The sequence below is a fragment of the Natator depressus genome, chromosome 3, assembly GCF_965152275.1.
Source record: "Natator depressus isolate rNatDep1 chromosome 3, rNatDep2.hap1, whole genome shotgun sequence".
Lineage (NCBI taxonomy): Eukaryota > Metazoa > Chordata > Testudines > Cheloniidae > Natator > Natator depressus.
In genome coordinates, this window is record NC_134236.1 from 83,925,426 (window position 1) to 83,940,767 (window position 15,342).

Consider the following 15,342-nt stretch of genomic DNA (forward strand, 5'->3'; position numbering starts at 1 on the left):
ATATTTTACCTCAAGAATTGCTGTAATTCCAAGCTCAATATTATTCTGGATGAGGACAGAGGTTGCTCAATACCTGAACTAATAACTGGAAAATAACTTCCTAATAATAGAACAAGTATTTTCTCATTAGCCTTCCACCTGGATGCCATATTTTGAGGAGCCAGAGACACAGAAACAAGAAATGGAGAGACAATAAAGAGCAGCAGTAGAAAGAAAAGAAATTATTCATTCTGATGTGGACACTTTCCCTCAGCCTTTGGGCACATAAGAATTTTTCATAGAATATCAGGGTTGGAAGGGACCTCAGGAGGTCATCTAGTCCAATCCCCTGCTCAAAGCAGGACCAATCCCCAACTAAATCATCCCAGCCAGGGCTTTGTCAAGCCTGACCTTAGAATCGTAGAATATCAGGGTTGGAAGGGACCCCAGAAGGTCATCTAGTCCAACCCCCTGCTCGAAGCAGGACCAATTCCCAGTTAAATCATCCCAGCCAGGGCTTTGTCAAGCCTGGCCTTAAAAACCTCTAAGGAAGGAGATTCTACCACCTCCCTAGGTAACGCATTCCAGTGTTTCACCACCCTCTTAGTGAAAAAGTTTTTCCTAATATCCAATCTAAACCTCCCCCATTGCTTCAGGATTGATTCTTTGAGGACCTGCTCCATGATTTTTCCAGGGACTGAGGTGAGGCTGACTGGCCTGTAGTTCCCAGGATCCTCCTTCTTCCCTTTTTTAAAGATTGGCACTACATTAGCCTTTTTCCAGTCATCCGGGACTTCCCCCATTCGCCACGAGTTTTCAAAGATAATGGCCAAGGGCTCTGCAATCACAGCCGCCAATTCCTTCAGCACTCTCGGATGTAACTCGTCCGGCCCCATGGACTTGTGCACGTCCAGCTTTTCTAAATAGTCCCTAACCACCTCTATCTCCACAGAGGGCTGGCCATCTCTTCCCCATTCTGTGATGCCCAGCGCAGCAGTCTGGGAGCTGACCTTGTTAGTGAAGACAGAGGCAAAAAAAGCATTGAGTACATTAGCTTTTTCCACATCCTCTGTCACTAGGTTGCCTCCCTCATTCAGTAAGGGGCCCACACTTTCCTTGGCTTTCTTCTTGTTGCCAACATACCTGAAGAAACCCTTCTTGTTACTCTTGACATCTCTTGCTAGCTGCAGCTCCAGGTGCGATTTGGCCCTCCTTATATCTTTCCTACATGACCGAGCAATATTTTTATACTCTTCCCTGGTCATATGTCCAACCTTCCACTTCTTGTAAGCTTCTTTTTTATGTTTAAGATCCGCTAGGATTTCACCATTAAGCCAAGCTGGTCGCTTGCCATGTTTACTATTCTTTCGACTCATCGGGATGGTTTGTCCCTGTAACCTCAACAGGGATTCCTTGAAATACAGCCAGCTCTCCTGGACTCCCTTCCCCTTCATGTTAGTCCCCCAGGGGATCCTGGCCATCCGCTCCCTGAGGGAGTCGAAGTCTGCTTTCCTGAAGTCCAGGGTCCGTATCCTGCTGCTTACCTTTCTTCCCTGCGTCAGGATCCTGAACTCAACCAACTCATGGTCACTGCCTCCCAGATTCCCATCCACTTTTGCTTCCCCCACTAATTCTACCCGGTTTGTGAGCAGCACTGAATTTGTTGGCTAGCTAGTTGGTACGCAGCTTTCAAGGAGAGGCCACAGTTGTAGCAAAGAAAAACCAGAGAGAAGTCTACCTAACGTTCATAGATGTCCTTCTCACCAGTACTTTAATAATCTTCATCCTATGAGATTATAATGTAAATTAGGAGAAATATAAATAGCGTGGGATGTTTCCTAGAGTCGTCTTTTAAAAAATGTGAACTCAGAATTTACGTGGCTGGTACATTCTGATTACACAGTTTGAACAATATTCTCCTTGGTTCAACCTCATTCATACCAATCTGGTTTGGTATAATAGGGAGGAGAATCTGGCCCTTCTTTTCTTCCCAAATCTATTGTCATCTTGAAACTCTGCTTGTGTCACTGCTAGAGACCAACAGAAATGGTTAGCAGCAGAATCAGATCTGTGAGAACCCCTTGAGCTAGTCTTCTCCAGTGCTACCTTCTGCTGTCTGAATGCAATGACTTGAACCAATGCCAGTGAATGGAGAAGTAGAAAGTACCCTAAAAGCCAGTATGATAAAAGAAGAAAGTTCAAAGAAATATATTTTACTTACAACTCCTAGCTTAGTGATGAACTTGATAGAATGTATATAGCTGTGTCATACCCAAGCAATTCCTCTTATAATTCCCCAAGCTTTGAAATAAAGGTATCAACCTTTGCAATACTCACTAAGGTTTCATTGTCTTACCCCCTATCATTAAACGGTCTAGGTCTTTGATTTCAAGGTAGTACTAAAATGGGATTCTTTTTCTATTGTGATTCTAAAATACACTTAATGCTAATTTCTTTCCTTATTGGCCGTGTTCCTCATACAACTGTGCAAACTAACTATCATGAATATTTCTTCATTGACCAGTCCTGCATAAAATTCCATTAACATGAAAATGACTAGATCACCCTTTTAAATCAATGGTACAAAGCAAGCAAGTTTCAGTTGTGTAATGCCAATAGGACTGCTTATTTTTTTGCAATAGAGAAGTAGAAAGTCGTAAGTACTGAAAAGATTATAAAGCAGATAGGCGTCCCATAGGCTATCACACAGGCCTTGTTGGCAGTCTCATCAGAAAGCTCAAAGATTCAAAGGGTATGGAGACTGAACTACCTCTCACTCCTAGGTATGATCCCTTTAGAATCAGGTTGAGGCAGTGTGCAGCAGCTGGCACTAGCACTACCATGCTGGACCTCTGTTGTGAATACATAAGCAGCTTTCATCTCTAGGGCTATCGTCACAAGCATAACATTCCCTTTAAACAATAAATGATCTACTTTTTCCTTGTAAGTGTTAGGAATGGTTTACGTTGTTGAAATTGAAATAAATTATGTCATGTTGCTATATCAATTTGTACATAATCCACTTTCCATCATATGTACTCGTTAAATGCAGCAGAAAATCTTATTACAGTTAGGGCTGGGCTATTTTTAGGCCTCTCTTCACGTAACATTGGCTATTAACATTTCATGGCATCTGGCAGCTCTGACTTTCCTATTATGTTTTGAACCTTACCAAGTAGGAATTTATGTATCTTTTAAGAGTAATTTTTGGCGCTGCCTATATACATTTCAGAATTTTTGCCCGAAAAATAGGGAAGTTAGAAGGTAACTTCTCAAAAGGCAGCTACTCCTTCTCTACATATTCTCTGTATACAATAACTTCTCTTGATATTGTATGTCAGTTTCACCAAAAAAATTCATCATGGCATGTTACTTACTCTATGTATTCATTCCACTTGGTATAGCTACTAAAAATAGCGGCTCTTATGTGTGCAAGTACTTTCCTCTCATGTGTATATCAATCTACAGCGAACACTTTTGTGACTACCATTACGAAAGTGAATAATAGATCAACACTAACAGAATGAGTGGATTGGATTTATCAGCTGGCAAAAACGGAAACCATGTGTTCTAAGCAAATTCGATGATTTAAAAAAAAATCCTTAGGATGGGTGCCATTTGAAAAAGAATTAACCCTTCTGCCACTTCGCGTTGGTTTTCCTTTTTCTTCCCTCTACCATGTTCCAATTTCCTTTATACTTTCTGTCTAAAATTTTTTACCTTGATACATTTTGTGATTTTTGCCCTCCATTACCTTGTCATATTTAAAGTTCCACAGTCTCATTCAGAAAACATTTGACCGAAGCATGGAGGCTGCAGAGCTCTGCATTATTCTCACGAATGTTGCGAATACAGGATACACAATTCCCCTGTATTTGCAGACCTGCAGGAAGTACTGCAACAATGGGGACATGACGATTTCTTTGAGGACAGTTTGCTGAGAGACATAACGAAAAGCAATTCGAGTTGTTGGTGACATTCACAGAGCAGCTGCAGAAGGTGTAGGCCCAAGAAACGAGCACTGAGAGGAGCAATTGCAGCATAATGCACGTTTGGGATGACAAGCAGTGGCTGCAGAACTTTCGGATGTGAAAGGCCACATTTCTGGATTTGTCTGCCAAGCCTGCTCCAGTCTTCTAGTGCAGGGATACCAGAATAAAAGCTGCATTGACACGGCATATGGTGATTTCACTCTAGAAGGTTGAAACGCTGGATTGCTACTCATCAGTGGGAAATCATTCTGGAGTTGCAAAATCAACAGTAGGGGTGGTGTCATGCAAGTGTGTGAGGTTATTAATCATCTCCTGCTACTCACGACTGTGACTTTCGGCAATGTGCAGGATGTAGTGGATGGATTTGCAGCAATGGGGTTCCTGAACTGTGCTGAGGCAATAGACAGTATGCATATCCCTATTTTGACGCCAGCCCACCTTGCCACAGAATACATCAACAAAAGACCTATTTTTCTATGGTTATGCAAGCATTGGTGGATCACTGGGGATGCTTCACTGTGAGTTGATCAGGGAAGATGTGTGGTGCTTGCATCTTTAAGAACACAGGACTGTTCAGAAAGCTGCAAGCAAGGGACATTCTTTCCGAACCAGTGGATTACTATTTGCAGTATTGAAATGCCAGTAGTGATTCTGGGGGATCCAGCCTACCCCTTATTCCCATGGTTCATGAAGGTGCCCTAGCCACCTCGACAGCTCCCAGGAAAGATTCAGCTACTGGCTCAACAGGTGCAGAATGACAGTTGAATGTGCTTTTTGTAGACTGAAGGGATGCTGGTCCCAAAGCTATGAATATTGTTGCTTGCTGCATGTTTATGAGCACTGTGTGTTTTCCGTACCGCTGTGCATTCTGCAATACGTGGTGTTGTGAACGAATAAAGAGAATTTTATTTTTCAAAAATAGAAATTTATTGCATGGCAAAAACAGTGCAGACAAACAATGGCAAAAAAAAAAAGCCACAAACAAGTAAATACAAATTTTAAACATAAATAAATGGAATGAGACTTTGCTGCCGTTCCAATTTCAAACCTTTCTGTTCATTTCAGTGCACAAATGTAGTCTGTTATGACTACACACACACACCTACTGTGGTTCTCACAGGTCAGGGTATATGAAGCTGTGGTTTTCCTTGTTGTCCCCCAGTATAGAGTGGTAAAGATAAAGATGAGTTCCCCATGATGCCATGGTGAATGGTGAGGGGTGTAGGCAACTGCTACAGTAGAGTTCTTCAAGAACTGCAAATGGTGGAGAATCTGGGATTTTTGGACCTGTAGGCCAACCACGATCTGCAGGATTTGTGTTTAATGCCTGAGAAGCCCTATTACATCCTGGTGCATCTCCCTCTCCTTTTCCTGCTGGAATTCCTGGGCCTTTCTCCTGTCTGCTCTTTCCTTCTCCATGCCATCTGCCATAATCACCCTCCAGGACCTTTGTTCATGATCTGATACAGCACTGGCCTGCAGGATCTTGCTGAACATGTCCTCCCTGACCCTCTTCTTTCTTTTCCTCCTCCGGATCAGGTGTTCTGTGGATGTGGAGGAGGCACCCCTGAAGGCTGCAATGGAAGCAGCTGCTGATAAAAAGACAGGTGTAACTGGATTTATAGTAGGGTGACCAGATGTCCCGATTGTATAGGGACAGCCCCGATATTTGGGTCTTTTTCTTATATAGGCTCCTATTACCCCCCACCCCGTCCCGATTTTTCGCACTTGCTGTCTGGTCACCCTAATTTATAGTCACAATGGAAAGGGAAAGATAAGTTTCAAAACTCCCTTGCATCCCCATAAAAACTTTTAATAAGATATGCTTTTTTACAGTTCGGTTTTTCAGCTTCTTTGCACAGCACTGCTCTCCAGCCCCAGGCATGATGAGTATCACTGCCGGGAGAGGGGAAGTGCAGAAGAATTTCAGCTGCATGAAATAATAAGATTTTGGTCCCTATCCCATAGGTATGAGTATAGAGCAATGGCACTATCTTCCACGGGTGGTGATGATTTTAGCTGATAACACACTCCTGAGGGTCACAAAGACATAGAGAACACAGCTGCTACTGGCATCCTGAAGCCGCCCAGTCCTGCATTCCACTAGCCTGTGTGCTGCAATGGTGCCAGCCAAACTTATTTCAGAATGGTGTGGGAAGGTGTTCTACCGCGGAGGAAGAAATAAGGCAGCTATCCCTAGAAGCCAATAGGAGAGGATTGCATAGTATCTCCATGAAAGTTTCACTGAGATCTCCCAGGAGGATACAAGGGCCAACCCTATGTACATAAACAAACTGCTTCGCATGCCCACCCCCGCACCTAACCCAACAGGAGAATGAAATACAGATAACAGCTCTTTCTGTTCGTTGTCCTGCTACCTCTTCTTGTCTGAGTAAAACAATGGAAAGTCCATACCTGTGACTTGTTAACTGGGGGATGGGCACCATCTTTATATTAAATTTTGTAAGGAAAAATATATGCACACACTTACCCAAGGCCCCTTCCCCTTCTATCGGGCTTGTCTGCGCTCATCTGGCAGGACTGGCGAGATTGTGGTGGAGTCTCGACTATATTTTGGCTCAGGGCGTGGGGTAGAGCCCCCTTTGTATGTCCCACTGTCCATCGCAGGGTTCGCTGTGTCAGGCTCCTCTGAAGTGTACACGGTGATCTGTGGGGTTCTTGTAGAGTCTCTATCTAAAGTACAGCATGCAGCTCATTGTAAAAGCAGCAGGTCTGCGGCTCAGCACCAAGCTGCTTGTTGCACGTATAGTATGCCAGGTGCAGTTCCTTCTCTCTCACGTAGCACTGCTTCTGATTCCTGTTGTATTCTTTTGCCTGCATTTCCCATGGTGATGTTCCCCAGAGATACCCATGCAAGGCAGCCCCCTGCTACCTGTTCTTAGTGTGAAGTAGTCTTGTCTATGCCTGCTGTGTATCAGCTCCCTGAAACCAACAGCCTCTGGCAGCACAAGCACTAACCTTCCAGCCCTCTGCAGACCTTGCTCTCTCTGTACAAGTAGCAATGGGCACACAACCAACCAAATGCTTGAAGTGTTCTCTGCAATGTCCATCCCCTTATCCACTGTACACTCTCAGAACTACCCAGCCTGCTATTTCCAAAGGAACAATATAGACCAGCTTACAAGATTCAACTCAGGACCAGCACTTAATTTAACACCACAGCTTAGATATATTGATAGTGAAAACAAGAATAAACGCACTGACAAAGATTAGAGTTTCCAGTAACAGTGAGTAAGAATATTGCAAACAAATGGCTACATTTAATGCAAAATAATAACATGCTTTCTAGAGATTAAACTGAACTAACAAATTACTCTCTAATCTAAAGAAATGTCTCACCCAAAGTTCTTTTTGGTGTTTTCAGCCAAGCCTGGTTGAGATCCCTTTTCATGAAGCAAAACCACTATCCTTTTACTTCCTCAGTGAAGGGTGCCTGAACATCCCCTCAAATATACTCAGGCAAACATTTGATATGCCCTGCAAGAAAAGGTTCTTTCCCCCCAGCTCTGGTTCTCTTCCCGGTATTCTTTCTGAAGTTCTTTCTGAGGGCAGGGCTATACTTAAAAGGCTGCATTGCTGCAGCTACATCAATACAGCTACACCGCTGTACTGCTTTAATGAAGGCGCTCTACACCAACAGGAGAGAGCTTTCCCAATGGTGTAGTTAATTCACCTCCACAAGAGGCAATAGCTATGTCTCGTGCCGTCATAGCGCTTTCTACCCCAGCGCTTAGGTCAATATAACTACATAGCTCAGATGTGTGGATTTTTCATACCCCGGAGTGACGTAGTTTATCAAAGTAATTCTGTAGTGTAGACCTGCCCTTACAGACCTGCCCTTGGGGGGAGGGATCACTCAGTGGTTTGAGTATTGGCCTGCTAAACGCAGGGTTGTGAGTTCAATCCTTGAGGGGGCCATTTGGGATCAGGGCAAAAATTGGGGATTGGTCCTGCTCTGAGCAGGGGGTTGGACTAGATGACCTCCTAAGGTCCCTTCCAACCCTGGTATTCTATGATTCTACAATCTATTTACATTTTTTTCAGACTAGTGGTAGGGGAACCACTGTGAACAAGAAAATACTTAATTTACATGTAAACAGATAGGTGGCTAAACATCTGTTGCCTGACCAAAAACCTGTTTTTCACCTTAACTGATGACGAATACCTTGATACAGACTTTAAGAACATATTTTCAGTATATATACATGGCTCCTTACATACAATTGTACCTGTACATACATTTCACAATGATATTGATGATCAGTGTGATATGGGCTTTCACTAGAGACCTCACATAACATAACATTTTTTGGTGAACCAGAATGTGTGTAACAGAATCAGGAGTTTCCTGTAACCACTCTTCACTCCCTTGCCAGATGGCAGTAAGAGGTTCTTTGGTCATACCTGTGCAATATGTTCACAGATGTCCACTTTTCTGTGGCTGGTTCATAGCTCTGCTTCCTCAGCCTTTTCTCCTCACCAGCTCAGGAAATCCAATACCTCCTGTCTACTCGAGGCCGAGCATGTCAGTCTAGGGCAGTGGTTTTCAACCTTTTTTTCATTCGTGGACCCTTAAAAATTTTTGAATGGAGGTGCAGGCTCCTTTGCAAATCCTAGACATCGTCTAGGGATCCCCAGGGGTCCATGGACCACAAGTTGAAAACCACTGGTCTAGAGCATGGAGTTTGTCTACAAGAGGAAATTTAGCAGCATAATTATACTGCTATAGTTATATGGGTATAACTCTCAGTGTGAAGAGTGTCCACAGAGGGAATACCACTATATATATACCCCACTATATTTATGCTAGTAAATTTCACCAAAAATTACTCTGTCATGGCTGAGTCTTTGGGGGAGAATGGCAGTGAAATCATTGCATCCATGTCCCTGAAAGTGAATTTTCCCAGGACACAGTGGGACAGGAGGAGTGTGGCCCATTATATCAAACAGTTGTGTGCTTTCATATGAAGTGCTGTGTTCAGCAACTTAGTAAAGATATAAATGAGCATGGAAAGGACTCAAGACAGGCAACAAAGATGGTTAGAGACATGTTAAGTTCCTTTTTAAAAAATGGAGAGGAGGGAGGAAAAAAACCCAGAAAATGATACATCAGCCGTACCAATTCTATGTAAAATGTTTTTCAAAGTTTTCCATGAGGCATTAGCAGCTCTTTAAAGGATAATCTGTACTGCTTTGTAATGTACAAAGCAATAAACAGCTGCTGAGATTGATTACATGATTCAACTTTGCTTTGACTATTAATCAATCTCAAAAGCCATTTATTGTGAGTACACTACAACAGAGATTATTGCTGTTACACAACAAACCATAACATGGGAAGGGAACAAAAAGGATGGTTTTCTTCCATTGTTAGCGCTCAGAATGTACGCTGCCTTACAGGCACCGGCTTCTAATTTTCCACAGGGGTGCTCAACCCCCATTCTGCCCCAGACCCTCCCACCATCGGGCACCTTCCCCCAAGCCACCTCTGGAGTCAGTGCCTATGGGCTACCTTTTTCTTGGGCTTTCAAGTGACAGTCACATTGAATGTGGAAGGCCTTTGTTCCTGCAGGGAATGGCCTGTGTAGAAAAAAGAGTGACACTAATAAGGACTTCAGTATCATTTGTGAGAGGAACAGTGTGATGTTAACAGACCAGGTGCCAGCTCATGCCAAGAACCCAGGCCTCACTGACAAATGGATAACTGGAAACAAGTCTGGCTCACATTTGTGTTAGTATAATTAAAATAGATATTAAAGTAAGAAGAATTTAGCTGTATTAAAATGCATATTGTTTGCTTGCGCTCAGTTTACTAATGAATCAGTGACCTGTCCTCTTCATTATTTATCATTCCACCAATTTTTGTGTCATCTGAAAGAACTCAAATGTGAAATTGTGGAACTATTAACTATGGTTTGTAACCTGTCCTTTAAATCAGCTTCTGTACCCAATGACTGGAAGATAGCTATTGTAACACCAACATTTTAAAAGGGCTCTAGAGGTGATCCTGGCAATTACAGAACGGTAAGTCTAACGTCAGTACCAGGAAAATTAGTTGAAACAATAGTAAAGAATAAAATTGTCAGACACATAGAAGAACATAAATAGTTGAGCAAAAGTCAACATGGTTTCTGTAAAGGGAAATCATGTCTTACTAATCTATTAGAGTTCTTTGAAGGGGTCAACAAACGTGGAAAAGGGGGATCCAGTGGACATAGTGTACTTAGATTTCCAGAAAGCCTTTGACAAGGTCCCTCACCAAAGGCTCTTATGTAAATTAAGTTGTCATGGGATAAGAGGGAAGATCCTTTCATGGATTGAGAACTGGTTAAAAGACAGGGAACAAAGGGTAGGAATAAATGATAAATTTTCAGAATGGAGAGGGGTAACTAGTGGTGTTCCCCAAGGGTCACTCCTAGGACCAATCCTATTCAACTTATTTGTAAATGATCTGGAGAAAGGGATAAACAGTAAGATGGCAAAGTTTGTAGATGATACTAAACCGCTCAAGATAGCTAAGACCAAAGTAGACTGTGAAGAACTTCAAAAAGATCTCATAAAACTAAGTGATTGGGCAATAAAATGGCAAATGAAATTTAATGTGGATAAATGTAAAGTAATGCATGTTGGAAAAAATAACCCCAACTATACATACAATATGATGGGGGATAATTTAGCTACAACTAATCAGGAGAAAGATCTTGGAGTCATCGTGGATAGTTCTCTGAAGACGTCCACACAGTGTGCAGCGGCAGTCAAAAAAGCAAACAGGATGTTAGGAATCATTAAAAAAGGGATAGAGAATAAGACAGAGAATATCTTATTTCCCTTATATAAATCCATGGTATGCCCATATCTTGAATACTGCGTAAAGATGTGGTCCCCTCATCTCAAAGAGGATATACTGGCATTAGAAAAGGTTCAGAAAAGGGCAACTAAAATGATTAGGGGTTTGGAATGAGTCCCACATGAAGAGAGGTTAAAGAGCCTAGGACTTTTCAGCATAGAAAAGAGGAGACTAAGGGGGGATATGATAGAGGTATATAAGATCATGAGTGGTGTGGAGAAAGTGAATAAGGAAAAGTTATTTACTTGTTCCCATAATATAAGAACTAGGGGCCACCAAATGAAATTAATGGGCAGCAGGTTTAAAACAAATAAAAGGAAGTTCTTCTTCACACAGCGCACAGTCAACCTGTGGAACTCCTTGCCTGAGGAGGTTGAGAAGGCTAGGACTATAACAGGGTTTAAAAGAGAACTGGATAAATTCATGGAGGCTAAGTCCATTAATGGCTATTAGCCAGGATGGGTAAGGAATGGTGTCCCTAGCTTCTGTTTGTCAGAGGGTGGAGATGGATGGCAGGAGAGAGATCACTTGATCATTACCTGTTAGGTTCACTCCCTCTGGGGCACCTGGCATTGGCCACTGTCAGTAGACAGGATACTGGTCTGGATGAACCTTTGGTCTGACCCAGTATGGCCATTCTTATGTTCTCATCTGCAAACTTTATCAGCAATATTTATGTTTTTTTAAAGTAATTGATAAACATGTTAAATAGCGTAGGGCCAAGACCTGATTCCTGTGGAGCCCTACTGAAAACAGATCCACTCGATGACAATTCCCCATTTACAGTTACATTTTGAGACCTATCAGTTAGCCAGTTTTTAATCCATTTTATGTTTGCCATGTTAATTTTATATCATTCGTCTTTTTTTAATCAAAATGTTGTATGGTACCAACACAAACATTTGACAGAAGACTAAGCATATTATATCAACACTATTACCTTTATCAATTAAAAATCAAGTTAGTTTTACAGGATGTATTTTCCATAAACCCATGTTGATTTGCATTTATTTCAATACCCTTCTTTAGTTTGTTTTTAATTGAGTCCTGCATCAGCTACTCCATTATCTTGCCTGGAATCGATGTCAGGCTGACAGGCTTGTAGCTACCTGGGTCACCCTTTTGACAGAACTTCAGCTTTCTTCCAGCATTCTGGATCTTCCCTAGTGCTCTATGACTTATTGAGAATCAACATTAACGGTCCAGCAAACTTCTCAGCCAGCTCGTTAAAAACTTTTGGATGCAAGTTATCTGGATGTGCTGATTTAAAAATGTCTTTTAGTAGCTTCTGTTTAACAACCTCCAAAGATACTAGTGGAATGGAGTGTTATCATCATGATATGATGAGACTACATTATCTGTTTTTCCCCCAAATACAAAACAAAAATATTTATTGAACACTTCTGCTTTTTTTGCATTATTATTGATAGTTCTCCCATTTCCAGCCTGTAATGGACCAATACCATTGCCAAGATTCATTTGTTCCTAGTATATTTTTAAAACTCATTATTATCCTTAACTCTGCTGGCCACAGATTTCTCCTTGTCTCTCTTTGCTTCCCTTATTAATTTTCTACAATTCCTAACTTCTAATTTATATTCATTACTATCAACTTCCCCTTTCTTCCATTATTTACTTATTTGTTTATTTATTTATTTTTACAGATGCCTTCACTTCTTCTCTAAATCAGTTCATTTTTTTTAACCACTAAAGCCTTCTTCCTCAATTGCTTTTTAGGAATCTCTGGGTATGTCTTCACTAGCAACATTAAAGTGCTGCTGCGGCAGTGCTTTAACGTGGCTGTGTAGTCGCGGCACCAGCGCTGGGAGAGAGCTCTCCCACCGCTGTAAGAAAACCACCCCAACAAGGGAAGTAGCTACACTGCTGGGAGCACGGTTTGTTTTTTCACACCCCTGAGCGAGAAAGTTTCAGCGCTGTAAAGTGGCAGCGTAGACAAAGCCTAATAAGGGGTTCTTAAATGATCCTCAATTATCATTCACATTTTTCTGATTAAATTCTTCCTTCCAGCTGATTTGGCTCATAATTGTTTTTAGCTTTGTGAAATTGGCCCTATTAAAGCACCAAGTATATATATTAGTGGTGTGGACTTTAGTCTGCTCAGACATTATATATGTGATCAGGTCATGATACATGATACAAATACATGAGAAGTAAGAGGAAGACCAAGGATATGGTAGACCCATTACTCAATGAGGAGGAAAAGACAATAGGAGAAAAGCAGAAATGGCCAAAGTGTTAAATGCCTTTTTTGTTTCAGTTTTCACCAAACAAGTTAGCAGTGACTGGATGACTAACATAACATAACATAGTGAACATCAGTGTAAATTGGGGAGAAACTGGAGAAAGCCCAGAAGAGAACAACAAAAATGATTAAAGATCAAGAAAACTTGACCTATGAGGAAAGACTGAAAAAAATGGATTTGTTTAATCTGGAGAAGAGAAGACTGAGGGAGGGCATGATAATAGTTCTTCAAGTACACAAAAGGTTGTTATAAAGAGGAGGGTGATAAATTGTTCTCCTCAGCCACTGAGGCGAGGCCAAGAAGTAATGGGTTTATATTGCATCAAGGGAGATTAAGGTTAGACATTAGGAAAAACTTCCTAACTGTAAGGGCAGTTGAGCACTGGAACAAATTACTTAGGGAGCTTGTGGAATCTCTGTCGTTGGAGGTTTTTAAGAACAGGTTAGACAAATACCTGTAAGGCATGGTCTAGATCAGTGTTTCTCAACTTTTTTGATACCAGGGACTGACTTGCTGCCTTCCTAAACTGTGTCAGGGAGCCAACCATTGAGAAACACTGGGACCCCACACATATCCAACCCCCCACCCCCAGTTCCCCATCCCCTGACCCCTATCCACACCTCCGCCCCCTGAGAGGCCGCTCGGGACTCCCACGCTTATCCAACCCCTCCCCCCCATTCCCCATCCTCTGACCACCACCCCCAGAACCTCTGCCCCATCCAACTATCCCCTGCTCCCTGTCCCCTGACTGCCCCCCGGGACCCTCTGCCCCTTATCCAACCTCCCGGCCCCCTTACCATACTGCTCAGAGCAGAACGTCTGGCCGCCCAGAGCACCGCCCGGCCGGAGCCAGACACGCTGCTGCGCTGCCCTGCCAGAGCTTGCACTGCAACATGGCTGCAGGGGAAGGGGGTCAGCAGGGGAGGGGCCGGGAGCTCAAGGGCTGGGCAGGAAGGTCCCACAGGCCGGATATGGCCCACGGGCCATAGTTTGCCCACCTCTGTGTTAGGACAAGGTCTAATATATAATTCCCCCCCAATGTTGGCTGCACACTTTTTGAATTAGGCAACTGTCATTGATTATGTTTAGAAATTCCAAGGATGTTTTAGTACGGGCAGTATGAGACCTCCAATATATGTCACTCGAATTGTCCCTCATGATCACACATCTTTTTTTTCCTATAGATAGGTGCATAAGGAAGTGGTCATCCTGTCCCCTAGTGTGATTAGGTGGTGTGTAGCAGACATCAACTAGTACTCTATCTTGTGCTTTATCCATTATACATTGATCCCTAACATTCAACATCAATAACTTCTGAGTTATCAGTGATTCAGAAACAGGTAATGCCATTTTTAACATAGAGTGCCACTCTCCCTCCCCTTTTGCCCACTTGATCCTGCCTAAATAGGTTATAACCATAGATTTTAACATTCCAATTGTGTGAATCATTCCATCGGGTTTCAGTAATAGCAACTAGATTGAATTTATGTTTATCAGTGAGCAATTCCAATTCTTCTTGTTTATTGCCCAGGCTCTTAGATTTGGTGTAGAGGCAGTTAAAGAATTTCTACTCTTTAGGTCCTTTGGTTCCTGGATTAATTTTGTTCTCAACATCTCAATTTTGTGCTGAGTATTCATATCGTCCCTCTTTTACTCTCCCCTTTTGCTATTAGTTTAGCCGCCTCCTGACTACTCTAGACAGCCTGTTCCCAAGGAGATTGGTCTCCCTTCTACTGAGGTGGAGGCCACCTATATAGCCCCTCTCCCCATAGAGGGTGGACAAACGTTCCACAAAACCAAAGTCTACACCTCTTACCTACCTAGCAATTCACTTGCAGAATTTTCTGCCTTCTGTTTTCCTTTGCTCAAGGGGCAGGAAGGATCTCAAAGAACATAGCTTGGACATTCTTCTTCTTTGGCATGCTTCTGAAGTATTACAGCTTCTCAAAAAAAGCTTTCAAGAATCTTTGTTGTCATGAATTGCTTCATCTTCCTCTGTAATGCAGCTGCAACTGAGGTAAAACATGGCACTAATTTAACAGCACACGCAGCAAGACTATACAGACTACCATAGGACTGGAAAACTTTGTCAACATTAGGTTTTTTAGCAAAAGTTTCACCTCGTTGCCACCACTCCTGCAGCTCCATTAGAGGTAGTTGTGTTAGGTTGCAACAGTAGGAACCCTTGTCTAGGCAAGGCTCCTGTGGCAATTAGTGTTTTTAGCTGTGTGTCGCCTAA